Below are 15,907 nucleotides of genomic sequence, written 5' to 3'. Positions count from 1 at the left end.
ATACCAAAAAAATCCACCTCTTGAAGTTCAGTGTACATAAACATACACATACATAAATATACATAATTTAAAAAGAAATACTTCCTCAATAAATATCTTCCAACTGCCAAGTAAAGCTATCAGATGAGAGAGAGGGTAGTCAGACACATGAACATATTTCCCCATGCACACAGACACAACACACACACACACCTAATTTGTTCCAAGTGGTTAGGTAATGCCTTTCCCTTCATCCATGCCTCCACAACATCCATCATATTCTGAATACAAAGCAGATAGTCTACATGGATGGGAAATTATGAGGTTAGCTTACCAAAATAATTACTTAAAAATTGTTATTAATAATACATTATTGGAAGTAATTTATTAATTTCTTCCATAAAACTGTATTGGCAATCAAACACTGAAGTTTGGCAGGGAACAAGAGTCCCTGCCCTCGAAGAACTCACAGCCAATTGGAAGTAAAGATGAGAAAGTCAAGTGTGATAAATGCTATAGCAGAGGAAGCATAGGATTTTGTGGGAATGTGTAGAGGAGCAATTAATTCAGACCTGGAGAGCCAGGGGGGACTTCCTGGTGGGGTGGTATCTCAGCAGACTGAAGGATGAATAAGAGTTGGCTGAGACGGGGTACCTGGTTGGCTTAGTTGGTAGAGCATGCAACTCTTGATCTCAGGATTGTGAGTTCAAGCCCCACATTGGGCGTAGAGCTTACTTAAAAAAAAAAAAAAAAAAGAGTTTCCAAGAAAAAAAGGTGGGAAGAGTAATGAAGACAGAGGGGAATATACATAAGGGCCCAGCAACAAGTAAAAGCATGATGCATTCTAGAACTTGCATGTAGCTGGGTTTGGCAAGGGCATGATGTGCTAATGAAAGATAAGTTGTATGCTAAATCTAAGGAGCTTGATATTGTGCTACAGGAAATGGAGAGTTATTGAAGGATTTCAAGCAGGTGGAAGTTGTGGTTTGTATTTTTTTTTTTAGTACATGGCACTTGGCTAACTACCACGTTGACCTTGGGGCAGTCATTCTCTGAGAGTAGAAGGACCAGAAATTATCGAATACTGTATAGTTTGTCTTTCTATTATATCCCCAGTTGCCTATCTTTTCTATAAAACCTATCTTTCTTCATTTTACTTTTATGGCCCTTGTCACCTTATCATGAGGCCAGATTAATTCAAAAGAACAATGTTTAATGTTCAATATGTATATAGATACACAGGTATATCTTCATTCTTTCAGTATAGAAACTGTATGATGCCCTGCACGTAGCAGGTACTCAAATGTTTATTGACATAAAAGGAGTAAATACTAAAGGAAGAAATGCTAGCTCAATTCTCTCTCTCTCTCTCTCTCTTTTTTTTTTTTTTTTTGTGATCATTTCTCTGCTCAGTGCGTTTTAGGCTTAGATAATTTCAACATCAGCTGTTTCTTGGCAAACCCCAGGGGTCTGACCATTTTATACTAGAACTAATGATAATAAGGTATGCATTTAAAATAGTTCAAATTCACAACTTTGTATTTTACCACTGGATCTCAAACTCACAGAACAGCTGGATATGCAGATATAAAATCGAAAAATAGTCGAAAGCTTTATTTACTTCGCTCAGTTATTATACTTTGAAAATTATATAGATGGATAATTTATGAACTGAAGAAAAATTTTTGAACCTTCAAGGGAGCTAACTTAATTTCTAACATATATCTGAGAATGATCCCAAAGGAAACTTATTTTAAAATAATATTTTGTAAACTTTAAAAAAATGCATTTTATTAAACTTAACAGTTTATAAAATACTTTCATGAGATTACTTATACTAAAATTAAATTTGCATTACTTAACTTACCTTTTGAGGCTAAATACTCCGTTCTTTTTTTTTTTGTTTGTTTTAAAATTTTTTAATGTTTAATTATTTTTGAGAGAGAGAGAGAGAGAGAGCAAGCCAGCAGGGGAAGGGCAGAGAGAGGGCGACACAAAATCCAAAGCAGGCTCCAGGCTCCAAGCTGTCAGCACAGATGTGGGGCTTGAACTCATGGACCGCGAGATCATGACTTGAGCTGAAGTCAGACACTTGACTAACTGAGCCACCCAGGTGCCCCAATACCCAATTTCATAAAATAAGCAAATCTCAAGGTACTTTTTCATAGTTTATAATTATTACTGACCTTAATTATTTAGTGACCAGATTTTCCCATATTTAGTGCAGGAACACCTTCAAGCAGGCCCCTGCGACCTTTTATGTTCTTCTATCACTTTTCTGAGCATCTCTTTACTTAGAGGTGTAACAAAATGTTCCAGGTTCATCTTATACCTTCCCAGGTCCAGCCCTGGAATCAATTTTTTCTCTGAAGAGCTTTTAGTGAAGAATAGTATTAGAACCTAAGATCCAGATACTAGAAGTTCTTGTTACTACTGGGGTAACAAGATACTGGGGTATCTTTGCTTTTAGGTCTCTAGAGGGTTTTTTCTTCACTTTCCCCTGTGTCTCCCCTTTTCCACAGAGCACCATGGTTTCCAACTAATACTTTTATTCTTTTGGTCAAGGCTGCAATGTATCTAATATAGTTTCAGAGCTGCTTCCCTCATTTTTTGCATTTCTTCTTCCCTCCATCCCAACTGAGGGTATTTAATTGAATACTCTGTTCAGAAGTTAATGGGATTAGGGACACCTGGGTGGCTCAGCCAGTTAAGCACCCTGCTCTTGGTTTCAGCTCAGGTCATGATGGCACTGTTTGTAGGGTAGAGCCCCGTCTTGGGCTTTGTGCAGACAGTGTGGAGTCTGCTTGGGATTCTCTCTTTCCTTCTCTCTCTCTGCCCCTCCCCCATGCTCACTCTTTATCTCTCAAAAATAAATAAACATTAAAAAAAAATTAATGGGATCAAAAGAGAGTGGAAGGAAACTTTTGGAGGTGTCCCATATGTTTATGGAATATGTTGTGGTGATGGTTTCACTGGTATATACTTATTTCCAAACTTATCAAAGTGTATCCATTATATATGTACAACTTTTTGTATGTCGATTATACTGCAATAAAGTAGTATTTCCTTAAAAAAGGAAAGATGATGGGTGAATTGCCATGATGGGCAGTGCAGAGTCAGTATGAACTGTCCACCTCTGGAATTCTTTTATGTGAGAAAGAAAGAAATCTCTTTCCTGTTTATACAAACTAAAAAAAAAAAAAAAAAATGTTGATTGGATCACTGCCTTTTCCACAGTTGATGCCTGTTTAATTCTCTGTCTTGTTTAGATTTTTTAAGTGGATAGTGGGGCAAAGACCATTTCTTTTTTGTTAGATATGTAACATGAAATAAAAATGTATGGAGTAAATCACAAATACTGAAATGGTTTTGCCCTGTGTTTCATATCTTTCATTAGAAACCATGGCTGAAGCGATACGAAGTTTAAAGTTTTCTTTCTCTTTCTGTTTTTACTTATGGAATGTTTCTCTACCTCTTTGCATTTTACTCAGAATAGCATAGGCATTTCTCTATTAATGCCATGTTTGCATTCCTGAAAAATCTTTAATTCTACAAAGTCATGTGCTATGAGTGATAGGGCTTACAGGGAATAGAGCATTAGGAACAGATGAGAACAGATCATTTGAGACCAGTGGAATGTCGTACACAGAATAACACACACAAAATGGCCAAATCTCAACTGGCATTTATACCCAGTGTCACAGTTCATCTTAGGCAGTCTTAAACCCTGGTTTTCCTCCTGACAGTTGTGTCTTCATAGTCCCACTTCTCCCAGAGACTAATTTCGCCAAGGTTAAAAAGGGTGTTGACTTACGAGTTTTACGTTATTCTGAACACAGTGGAAAATATTGTGCCTTTCTTCATCGGCACCCTCAGCTTCCTCAAGTAGCTTAACATAGACGTAGACAAGTGGAAGCCTTGAAGCTGCCGAATGGAACTTTCCCATTAAGTGTGAGGAAACTCGCTCCTGCTGGAGCCAACACAACTGACGTCATTTTCCTGCACATGAGCTAATTTGCATTAAAGAAATCTCTGTGGTAGCAGGAAAGACTACTCTTAATTTGCTTTAGTTTGCAAAGGAAATATGTACCCACTATTGAAAATTCAGAGAATATGGAAAATTACACAGAAGAAAGCAAAAATTCCTTGACTGCCTATAAACACTGCTGTCATCATTTTGGCTCATATTCTTCCTCACCTGACCTCTTTCGATAATTATGATGATGATAATAATAGTCTATGTGTGTATAAAATTTCAAATGAGTTCCCATTATACTTAGAGTTTTCCAACTCCATATGTCAAGCAGTATAGGTACACAATATCCTTTTTAATCATGACAAATGATTCTACTTGATGCGTGTCAGTCTGTTGTTTATGTATCCATAGACCCTTTTATAGATTGTTTTCAGGTTATTAGAGAAAGGATTAGAAAATCCTTGATCCTGTCTTCACACCTTAGAATTGGCGCCTCTGCACAGAAGGTGTGTTCATGTAACATGTTGGCACATTTTGCCATGTTACCTTCAAGAAAGGTTTCACCCATTTATAGCACCAGGAGAGCATGAGATGTGGTATTTTTCCACCCTGGGTGCTTTTTGTTTTCTAAATCTTTGCCAGTTTGATAGGTTAAAAAGGTGGTTTTTATTTGTCTTTTGTTGTTAGTGTGGTTAAACACCTTTTTATATCTCTGTAAACTATCCATATTTGCTTTCAATGAAATGCCTTTCACGTATTTTGCCCACTTTTCACTCAGAACATTTGTTTTTTCCCCTATAATTTATAAGAATTACATAATTTTCAAGATATGAAGCTTTGAGGATTAATATATATTGCAGCTTTTTATATCAGGCTGATTATCTTTTAACCTTATTTGTGATATGTGTTGATTTTTATGTAGTCAGACCCATCAGTAATTTTCTTTTATGTTTTCTGGGCTTTATTAAATGTTTGAAATGCCTCTTCCTACCCCTAAAAGACTGTTTGCCTTTATTTTATTTTATTTTATTTTATTTTATATACATAACATATATATTTTTATTATATATATATAATAGAAGAAAAAACATATATATATATTTATTTTTATTTTAGAGAGAGAGTGTGCAAGCAGGGGTGAGGGGCAGAGGGGGAGAGAGAGAGAGAGAGAGAGAGAGAGAGAGAGAGAGAGAGAATCCCAAGCAGTTTCCATGCTCAGTATGGAGCCTGACGAGGAGCTGTATCTCATGACCCTGGGATCATGACCTGAGTTGAAATCAAGAGTTGGACACTCAACCAACTGAGCCACCTGGGCACCCCAGTTTTGTGTTTATATTTTTATTTTTTATATTTAATTTTTGAATTGTGTGAGATTTATTTTTCTATAATGAGTTAAGTAAATATCCACCTTTGATTTTTCCCCCCTTACAAATTGTACAAATTGTAGTTATTTCAGCAACCTTTGTTAATTCAAGTCCCTTCTTCTCAATGTTAATATCTTTATCATATAAGTTTGTGTCTTTGGATCTATTTCTGGGTCTACTATTTTATTAGGTATTTCTGCAAAACAAATTACTCCAAAACTTAGCAGCTTAAAACATGTATTCTCTTACAGTTTCTATGGGTCTGTAATTTAGGGGCAGCTCAGCTCTGCACTTCTGATTCAGGATCTGTCTTCTGGTTGAAGTTAAGATTTCAACCCAAGCCACAGTCATCTGAGGGCTTACCTGACACAGGAGAATCAGCCTTGCAGTTGGCTTACTCACAGGGCTGGCCATGGTAATGCTGGCTACTGGGGAGAGGGAAGCCTCAATTCCTTTCCAAGTGGGCCTCTACTGTGGCTGGCTGTTTTTTGTTTTTTTGTTTTTTTTTTTTTTTAATTTTTTAACATTTTATTTTATTTTTTAAGAGATAGAGACGGGCAAAGCATGAGTGGGGGAGAGACAGAGAGAGAGGGAGACACAGAATCACAGAATCAGAAGCAGGCTCCAGGCTGTCAGCACAGAGCCTGATGCGGGGCTTGAACTCATGAACTGCGAGATCATGACCTGAGCCGAAGTCGGACAGTCAACCGACTGAGCCACCCAGATGCCCCAATGTGGCTGGCTGTTCTTATGACATGGTGTTGGCTTGCCTACAAGTAGTGAATAGGAGAGAGAGCTACAAGGGAGTTATCCTTTTCATGACTCACATATCACATAGCATCATTTATACCACCTTCTCTTTGCTAGAAGCTGGTCACTAAATCCCGCCCACCCTTATGAAGATGGGAATTAGGCTCATCATTTTGAAAGGACTGTCAAGGAATTTGCAGAAGCATTTTTAAACCACCATGTCTCCTTTTTGTTCCATTTATATATTTAACTCTTTCTGCACTAGTATCATACCATTTTAAGAGTCTTCTGTCAAACTGATGGAATGTCACATAATGCTATGCCTACATTATTTGACAGACCATTGACTCTTACTGGTCAAGCGTCTAAAAATAGATATACAAAATAATATAATAATCTGGTGACATTTTAAGTTGCCTTATCTTCCCAACTTCTCATTCTTTTTTAGAATTATGTAGTAGGGATCATCATATTTCATTGAAGGTACCTGCTTACAGCATTTTTGAAAAACTGTTTTACGTTATTTCATACTGCTGTGAGTAATTTTAAATGCTTTGCTTGGCAGATATGTCATAGCTTCAGGGCATTGCATGTTGATGCAATGTCACAGGTATTTTAAACACAATCTTCTAATATACTGGCAAGTAGGTAAACTCAAAATAAGGGATTTATGTGTGGGGTGCAATCTAAGTAACATCCTAGTTCCATATGCTGTATACTCACCAGGGACTCATTATGATCCCTGGACTTTCTGTGAAGCAGACACTTGAGTCCAGAAAGTGCTGTGCTCCATCTGCCTTAGTCTCCAGGCTGCACAGGATGAGCCTCTTTGTACTCTGACCTCTTGACTGCTATTTTTTTTTTTTTAACTTAACGCTGCCAGCGAGGCCGTCATTGCCATTACAACAAGTGTGCGCCCCCGCCCCCTACACTTGCACTTGTAAATTTAAAGAACCATAGCTCCTTATTCCAAAGACATCAGTTATTGTTGCTTTTACCTTAAATTGCGTACATCTTCTCGTCTGGCTTGCATCTTTGTCCAGCACCGAGCCCGCACTGCTCTTGTTGGAGCTCCCTGCAGACATGCAGCTGCCGTAGATGGGCTGTGGGCAGCCTTCCAAAACTCCCCACCATCCTTTGGACAGGTTTTATTTTTGACAGACTAATCAGAGCTTTAATGTGCTTCCTTGCTGGGGGAGCCTGTGTTTCTAATTTTTATCTTTACCATTCTGTAAAGAGTAATAACATTGCCTGGGCTGGCCGTAAGTTTCCTGGTTACACTGTATTTTCCAGTTCCACTTTTCTTGTGACCTTGCTTTCCCATCTTTGGGAAAAGATCCCTTTAGGGTCTGTTGGCTTTGATTATTTTGAGAAGCCTTTTTACTTCCTATTTACAACCCTGATTAAAGGAAAAGCCATGTTTTTTCTCCTTATCTCTTAATGTGAATTTGAGGTGATGTTTATATTCACTTACAGGCATTTGTAGTCTGGTGAAGAAAGCAGTGTATTTGAGGCATAAAGAATAGGGATCAAGATAGGATTTTCATAATTCCTGAAATCATGTTCTTTTAAAAAGTTGCTCACTCCGGGGTGTCTTGGTGGCTTAGTTAGTTGATTATGGCTCAGGTCATGATCTCACAGTTCGTTAGTTTGAGCCCCACATTGGGTTCTGTGCTGACAGCAGGAGCCTGCTTGGGATTCTCTCTATTCCTTTCTCTTCCCCCCCCCCCCCACACACACACACACATGCCTTCTCTCTCAAAAAAACAAACAAAAATGTTGCTTATTCCACGAACTGTCAAACCCATTAGAGACCCTGTATCACATAAAAATAGGGCAGAAATAGGGTTAGTGTCAACACTAACTAAGAGAAATGAATATGAAGTATTAGAGAGTGGGCCAGAATCTGAGAAAGCAAGGTAGGTAAGGAACAGCAAAGCTGATACCTCAGATAATTGTGCTACAGGAATTGTGTGTCACATGATGTTTTCAGGGACATTTTAACTTTCCAATATTCTTATTTATTTTGTGCCCTTCTTTTTTTTAGGTTCTCAATGTTATATTCTCTTTATTTCCCCTGTCTCGCTCTTATTTCTTAGTTTTGATTTTTTGAAGAGTTTTGAGATTTTTTTTGAGAAGGATGTTTTTTCCTTTAATGGGCTATCTTAATTGTTTATTAAAATTTTTTTTAATGTTTATTTATTTTTGAGACAGAGAGAGCATGAGCAGGGGAGGGGCAGAGAGAGAGGGAGACACAGAATCTGAAGCAGGCTCCAGGCTCTGAGCTGTCAGCACAGAGCCTGTGATATGGGGCTCGAACTCACGAACTGTGAGATCATGACCTGAGCTGAAGTCATATGCTTAATTGACTGAGCCACCTAGGCACCCTGCTATCTTAATTTTTTAAAAGCCAATTTTGCACACAGCAGAATGCTAACTAATGTGGTATTTTAAAAAAGCTATGCAGTAAGTGTTCTGATACTAGAGATGTGTTCTTTTGCCAATTCAGAATGTTACTGTTTCAAGAATAAATAGGGTTATGGTGAATAGCCCAATATTGTCTAATTCCTTTTTTGGGTTGTAGATGAGTACCTGGTCTGTTTCATTTACACATATATTTAAGTGGTCACATTGTTAGCTTAAAATCCATATTGCCTTTAGCTTTTACTTAAAGATAACAGTTATGCTTTTCTATTAAACTAAAAAAAAAATAGGGGCGCTGGGGTAACTCAGTTGGTTGAATGTCAGACTTCGACTCAGATGGTGATCTTGTGGTATGTGGGTTTGAGCCTGGCATGGGGCTCTCTACTGTCAGGGCGGAGCCTGCTTCAGACCCTCTGTCCACCTCTCTGCACCTCCCCCACTCACTCACTCTATCTCTCTCTCTCAAAAATAAATTAACATTAAAAAAAAATAGAGTGCTGGGGCACCTGGGTGGCTCAGTCCCTTAAGCTCCCAACTTCAGCTCAGGTCACAATGTCATGCTTTGTGAGTTCGAGCCCTACATTAGGCTGTCAGCACAGAGTCCGCTTTGGATCCTGTCTCCCTCTCACTCTGCCCCTACCCCTCTCGCGTGCTGTCTCCCTCTCTCAAAAAATTAATGAACATTAAAAAATTAAAAAAAAAAAGAGTGCTGTGTTGACACCCAAATTTTGTGAATATTAGAGTTAAAGCTTACGAAGCTTCTCCTTGCTAATTGTTATCATTTAGTAGAATTTTTCTCACTCTATGGAAAGCTATCCACTTGCCTGTTAATTTTTATGATAAACAATTTTTGCAGAATTTATGGCATTTTAATAACTGAAATTTGAGATTGGGCGTTAGTTGTAAGTGCAGTCAAATAGTGTCTATATGGAGTTAAAGGATAAGGATAATTTATAGGATTAGGGTCGACTGAGTCAGCTCTTAGGTCTAGTGTGGTATTATGGATTTTCTTTTATATGAGTTTCAAAATTATTGGAGTCATGGAGATATCCAAATTGCTAAGGGACAAAACAGAGCAAAATAAAAAAATAAGTATTAAAGTGAGTATCATTCTTCACTTCTCTTAACATATATCCTGTTTGTGGTCTGGCCAGCATTCTTACTATATCAGGCCCTAGGTACCTTTGCTCTCAGAATTGTATTTTCCTATTGTCTGAGAAATTTACCTAATATAATTTATTTTTCTTTTATTTCCAATATTTAATGATAATTTTTAAATGTATAGAAAAGTTATAAGAATTTTTTAGTGAACATTCTTAAACCTACCTTCTACATTTAAATTCATTTTTTCTTCCCTTTTTTCTCATGATTTTTTTTCTTGCAATTTCAGCTCTTTTTTTTTGTTTTCAATGTCTCTTATATAACTTACTCCTGTAGTCCAATTCTGGCATTAAGTTATATTTTTCCTTTATTCTGATTTTTAAAACTTAAATCACCTAAGACAGTGCTTCAGTGTTGGCACTCCATAATTCTTGTCAATTAGCCAGTATCAGTAAATATGGTAGTCCCTAACCAGTGAAATCCTAGAACATGATTAAGTTCAAAGCAGTAGAAAAGTATCACTCTGTTTAACAGGTATCCCATGACCTAGAAGATAGGCTTTCCTGATTTTATTGCATGCAATGGACATCCTTAAGTCTACTGTCCTCTTTTGATTTGTTATTACTAGTCCCTTTCTTTTGGCATGGCTAATGCTTTTACCTGAAGAAATAAATACCTTTTATTTGATGATCCAGCCATTGTTCTCTAATAAACATATTATGTACTCAGGTACTACTTTTATGGGGCTTTATTTTTTTTCTTCATACAAATGCTTACTTCAACAGAACAACACGTGCAAACATTTTGCACTTCCAAAACACCCTGCAAGTTTTCTCAGGTGAAAAAATTGTGGCTCAGCAAAGATGAAGTAATTTGTCCAAAGTCACGTGATCGAATCATGATTTGAACTGAGGTCAGTTAGATTCACAGGCCACCAACTTTATACTGCCTTTCCTCTTTGCTGATGCTGCCTCTGCGCGGAGCACTGCCCGCCAGAGGAAGGGCTCCTCTTCTGTGGCAGAAGGAAGAGTGAGCATAAATGCAGGACATTTGCAAATTGAAGTCCTTACCAAAAACCTGTAAGTTGCACCTCATAGTTGTTTTCTGGTGGTATTTTCTCTCTACACCAGTTGTAGTAGAACATACCCATGGAATTCATTTGCGTTTAAACATTCCTGACTTCAAATTAAGTGTGTCAGTTTTAATCTCTCTTCTCTTAGTATCTAGATGCTTATCAGTTTACCAATAGTGACTTACAATTATCTCCATCAAGAGGCAGTTTTAGGTCAAGACAGAGGACCATTACTATCTTCATTAGGCTACTGGTAGTGACTTTTTTTGGAGGGGGGGGTATCTTTGCCAGACATGGTTCACTTTATGTCTAATTCCATTACATTTATCCCCTTTATTATTTTTGGTTAGTTTTTTCTTTATTCTTTATTTTTTCTTGCCATTTTGTCCTTTCTGAGAATTTTTGAGTGAGAACTGCTAAGTCACACAGGTTAAAAGGTAAGGGAATTGACGCTGGAGTTCATATTATAAAGATTACCAATTGTCTATTTTATAATCTGTTTATTTGTAAAGTGAAAGGAGCAAGGTGGCCCTGAATTTTTTTAAATTGGTTTCCATAGATTACTTTTCCCAGATCTTCTTCTAGTACAAGCGAAAGTGTTCTAATTCATCAGTTACTGTTTTTCTCTTTCATTAGAATGTCAATCTAAATGTATCCAAATTCCTTCTGGTTTTGTACATGCTTAGGTTGTTTACAGAGTGAGGTTATTGGGAGCAGGAGCTACTAGAGAGATCCATGGAGAAGGGTGGCCTGATCAAGGATGGTCATCTACTCATTTCTTGTCGTCTTGTAACAAATCGCCCTGGGAAGGAACTGAAAGGTGTGTCTTTTTACCTCTGGTATCTTAGCATCGTGTCTAGCAAAGGAGACAATTAATGTAGCAAGAATGAAAATGTAAGCTCCATGTGGCCAAGGACCACACCTACCTTGTTCTGCATTGTGTATTCATCCCTTATCACAGTTCCAGATGTGGAGTAGGTGAGCAGTAAATATATATTAAGTGAGTCAAGATTGGGTGTCAGATTTTCTTGGATTCCTGCTCTTACATTCTCTGATGGTTCATAGTTTATATAAAACTATAAAACTTTTATATAAAAGTTTGAGTTTATACATGAAATCTTGATTTGGTTATCCAAATGTGCAGGCTTATTACTATGACTGAAAGATTACATTTTCTATAAGATACTGCTTTGTAATTTATTATTTTCCCGTTACTTTCAAGCCTCCCACACAATTTTTAAATAGTTTTTGTAATTAGGATGACTTGAGGTGTATTTATCCACCTGGTTGCTATGGATGAGTGGTGACTTTGTAGAGGCTAAAATATAAACAAGTTTAAGAATCATTGTAGATGAATTCATGCATGATGAAGCCATTATAAGTCATGAGAGGGAAGAGAGGCATTTATGCTGTAGGTCATTATGTGGTTGAGGTCAGCATCACCAAGAAACTTTCCCTTGTAGGTACTGTATAGCAGGTGGCAAATACGATTTCAACTGAATCTGAAAGCTTATTTAAAAATATTCTCAGTTCAGCAATGAACCAGGTGTGCCTACTACTTAAGCATTAATTTTCTCAGGAGCAATGTTTTGAACCTAAATGACTTGCATGGTCCCTAGAAGAATGAGGTTACTGATAAAAATTATCCCCTTTTTGCTGGGGATGATTTTAGTAGCATATTGTCATTGCTGAAAGGAAATGTTCTCAGAGGAAACAGATGCTGGGTGCTTATTAGTATGGAGGTTTTATTTTTTATTTATTTTTAACGTTTATTTATTTTTGAGACAGAGAGAGACAGAGCATGAATGGGGGAAGGGCAGAGAGAGAGGGAGACACAGAACTGGAAGCAGGCTCCAGGCTCCGAGGTGTCAGCCCAGAGCCCGACGCTGGGCTCGAACTCACGGTCCGTGAGATCGTGACCTGAGCTGAAGTCGGACGCTCAACCGACTGAGCCACCCAGGTGCCCCAGTATGGAGGTTTTAAACATAGAAGGTGTGAACAAAAGACCAGGTCACTCCAATGATTCTTTGGCAATTTCTATAGAAAAAGAAATACATAAACTTTAACAAGAAATGTGAATGTGATAGAACTTTAAGCGATTTATTTGTACGACTTGCTAAGGAAATGTAATGTTTGTTTTACTTATGCATGGTTTCTTTAGTATTTTTGTGATGAAAGCTTAAAAATTTTGTTTAATGTTTATTCATTTTTGAGAGACAGAGAGACAGAGCGTGAGCAGGGAGGGGGAGAAAGGGAGACAGAGAATCTGAAGCTGGCTCCAGGCTCTGAGGTGTCAGCACAGAGCCTGACGTGGGGCTCGAACTCATGAACTGTGAGATCATGACCTGAGCTGAAGTCGGATGCTTAACTGACTGAGCCACCCAGACACCCCTGTGATAGAAGCTTTTAAAAGTGTTTGATTTTTATGTGGTACAGGTGCCCTTCCAATTGAGGTAGGATAGGACTGTACTGAGACTTTTCTTTTGAGCCTCTGAAAACAGGGACAACTTGTTTACAAGGTAGCTTTTTTTCCCCCCCCTGGGCTTGAGCAGAATCTGCACACCTTCAGATTGGCACTCTTCCCACATGCTCCTTGAGAGTCTCTCCGTAGAAAACTTCTGGGCTTGACTTTGTGGTGCAGGAGATGGTCGGCAGTGGAATTGTGAACACAAGAAGTGGAAGAGCAGTGGCTTCTGGTTCTTTACCTATAATGAAATGTACTTTGACGTGATTGGCACTTGTTCCAGCTTCTTTGTTTCCTTTTGTAACCAGTTGTTTAATAAAAGCAAAGCCTTTTTTTCTTTTTAACGTTTAGAGTCTCACATGTTTAGAGCAATAACCTGAGTGACTTTTTACAATTTTATTTTAGTATTTGCTGAAATCCCAGAGAAACAATTGAACAACTTATAGAAACATGAGTGTTGGGCATAGAAAGGACCTTAGAAATTGAATCTAGCCTCTTTCTTTTTACAGATGAGGAAACTGAGGCCTGAAAGTGAGTTGGTGAGGCATACAGCTGGTGATAGGTCACTTCAAGGCCCCAGACCCTAACTACCATATTCCTTCCTGGCTGCCACAGTGACCAGACAGAGTAGCAGTTTATGGGAGAGTGATATTGGAAAAGAAGGGGAGGCTCAAAATTCTGGGGCTCCAATTCTGACACAATTGATGTTTCCTCCCCCCTCCCCCTTAATTTACATTATAAGCATGCAGGTTACCCTATCACTGGGGTAACTGTGAGATCATCGGATTTGAAAGTTTTCCCAGTCTCTATTCTGCACGTATCCCTGGTCATATAGTGAAGTTCCATGCATGCAGGACACAAGGAACCATAAAGAGAACACTTATATTTTCATTCTGTCATATGTTTGCTTTTTTAATTCTAAGAGCCACAGATGTATAGGAGTGTGCTTTTCTATCTACATTTGTCCTATCCTTTTCTTTTTTTCTTTTTTCTTTTTTCTTTTTTTGAGTCTAAATCCTCAAGCCTATTTAACCTGATTGTTAAAGTATATTTTTGCTTTATATTTAAGCAAGCATAAGCTTATGTGTTTAAGTCCAGTTTGTTAATTACTTAAAATAGTCAAAGAGTCAAGTTGTTTGTAATATGGATTGTCAGCATTTTTTTTTCTTGTTTGAACCTAGTGCTTACTCTGGGTGAGTAGGAAGGTAAGACTGTCTAAGGCTTTTCAAACTCTCAAGAAGTTTTCCCAAGCATGCAATATTTCAGTATAGCCTGTTTTGGCTACATAAAAGAGCTGCAGTCAGTTAAATATGTTGATTGCTGCCTAAATAGGAAGAATCTTACTTGGTGTTTTTATTCTCCTTAGGGCAGCATAGAGAGTGGACTGAGAAAGGGTGGGTTATTTATCAGGATGGGAAATAGATGAGGACTGGCGTCATCCCATACTATCTATGTACTAAAGTGACTTCATAGCACCATCTTTATTTTTTAAATGTTAGAAACCAGTGAAAGTTCAAAGAAGAAAATAGTTATCATCTACATTTCCAGCATCTAGAATGAACCGCTTAGCATTTTGATAAACCTCCTTTTTCCGTTTCTCTCTATAGTTTACTAATTATACATGTGACATATGGGTGGTTATTAAACAATGAACACAATGATGCAAATAATATTCAAGTTTAGGGGCGCCTGGCTGGCTCAGTCGGTTAAGCGTCCGACTTCGGCTCAGGTCACCATCTCGCGGTCCGTGAGTTCGAGCCCCGCGTCAGGCTCTGTGCTGACAGCTCAGAACCTGGAGCCTGTGTCAGATTCTGTGTCTCCCTCTCTCTCTGCCCCTCCCCTGTTCATGCTCTGTCTCTCTCTGTCTCAAAAATAAAAAAATAAACGTTAAAAAAAATTAAAAATAAAAAATAAAAAAAAGAAAAAAATATTCTAGTTTAAATACTTTTATATGCAGATACAAATTTACATAGAAAATATAAAGTATGTTTGTGAGAGTTTTTAAATGATATTATATTGTATGCCCAGCCATCTTTATATTCTCTACACTTAGCATTGGTGTTTAGCAGACAATAACTAAATGTTTACTAAAGTGAAAATTAAAACAGGAAATAAATTGTACACATACTTTATCCAAAATGAACTTCATTTAGTTTCTTAAACAGCTATATTTTACTTTGCTCCTACACCTTCACACATGCTACCCCATGTGCTTGAAATGCCCAGGTCTCACCTCAAATGCTGTTTCCTTTGCGAGACCTTTGCTGATCATTTGCTGATGGAGGGACTTCCTTGCTCCATATTCCCATGCTCCAGGGCATGGCCTTTTTCAATGCTTATTTCCATTTAAAATATTTGTTTAGGGGCATCTTCCCTGATACACTGTGACTCCTTGAGAGCAAGAATCATGTCTGCTTTTCCGCCTCTGTATCCTTAGCACCTAAGTTATGGCCTTGTGCTTAGTAGGACCGAATAAACGTTTGAGAAGTTGAATTATGAGCATGTTTTTACTACTTTGGAGTGCAATTCACAGGGATAACAAAATAACAGTGCTTTCATAGGTCCCTACTGCCTCTTGACACTTCCTTCTCTTCCCTCCCCTCCCCTCTCATTGCCCATCCATTTCCACTCCTGTCATTTTAACCTCCAAAATCTGTATCTTAAGTCTGATTATTACTATTATTATTTTAAGTAAGCTCTATGCCCGGTGTGAGGCTGGAACTCACAACCCCGAGATCAAGTCACATGCTCCACTGACTGAGCCCACAATGTGCTTC

At 37.9% G+C, this 15,907-nt stretch overlaps 1 protein-coding gene across 12 annotated transcripts in view; it reads left to right on the top strand.

The window, feature by feature from the left end:
* The window catches only part of IMMP2L (inner mitochondrial membrane peptidase subunit 2), an 886,893-nt gene that overhangs the window by 22,043 nt on the left and 848,943 nt on the right, over positions 1-15,907 (top strand). The gene's annotated exons all lie outside the window — the stretch shown is intronic.

This window comes from Panthera onca, chromosome A2 (genome assembly GCF_046562875.1).
Source record: "Panthera onca isolate mPanOnc1 chromosome A2, mPanOnc1 haplotype 2, whole genome shotgun sequence".
Classification (NCBI taxonomy): domain Eukaryota; kingdom Metazoa; phylum Chordata; class Mammalia; order Carnivora; family Felidae; genus Panthera; species Panthera onca.
The sequence above is the reverse complement of the archived record's forward strand: the minus strand, read 5'-3'. Positions and strand labels throughout refer to the sequence as shown.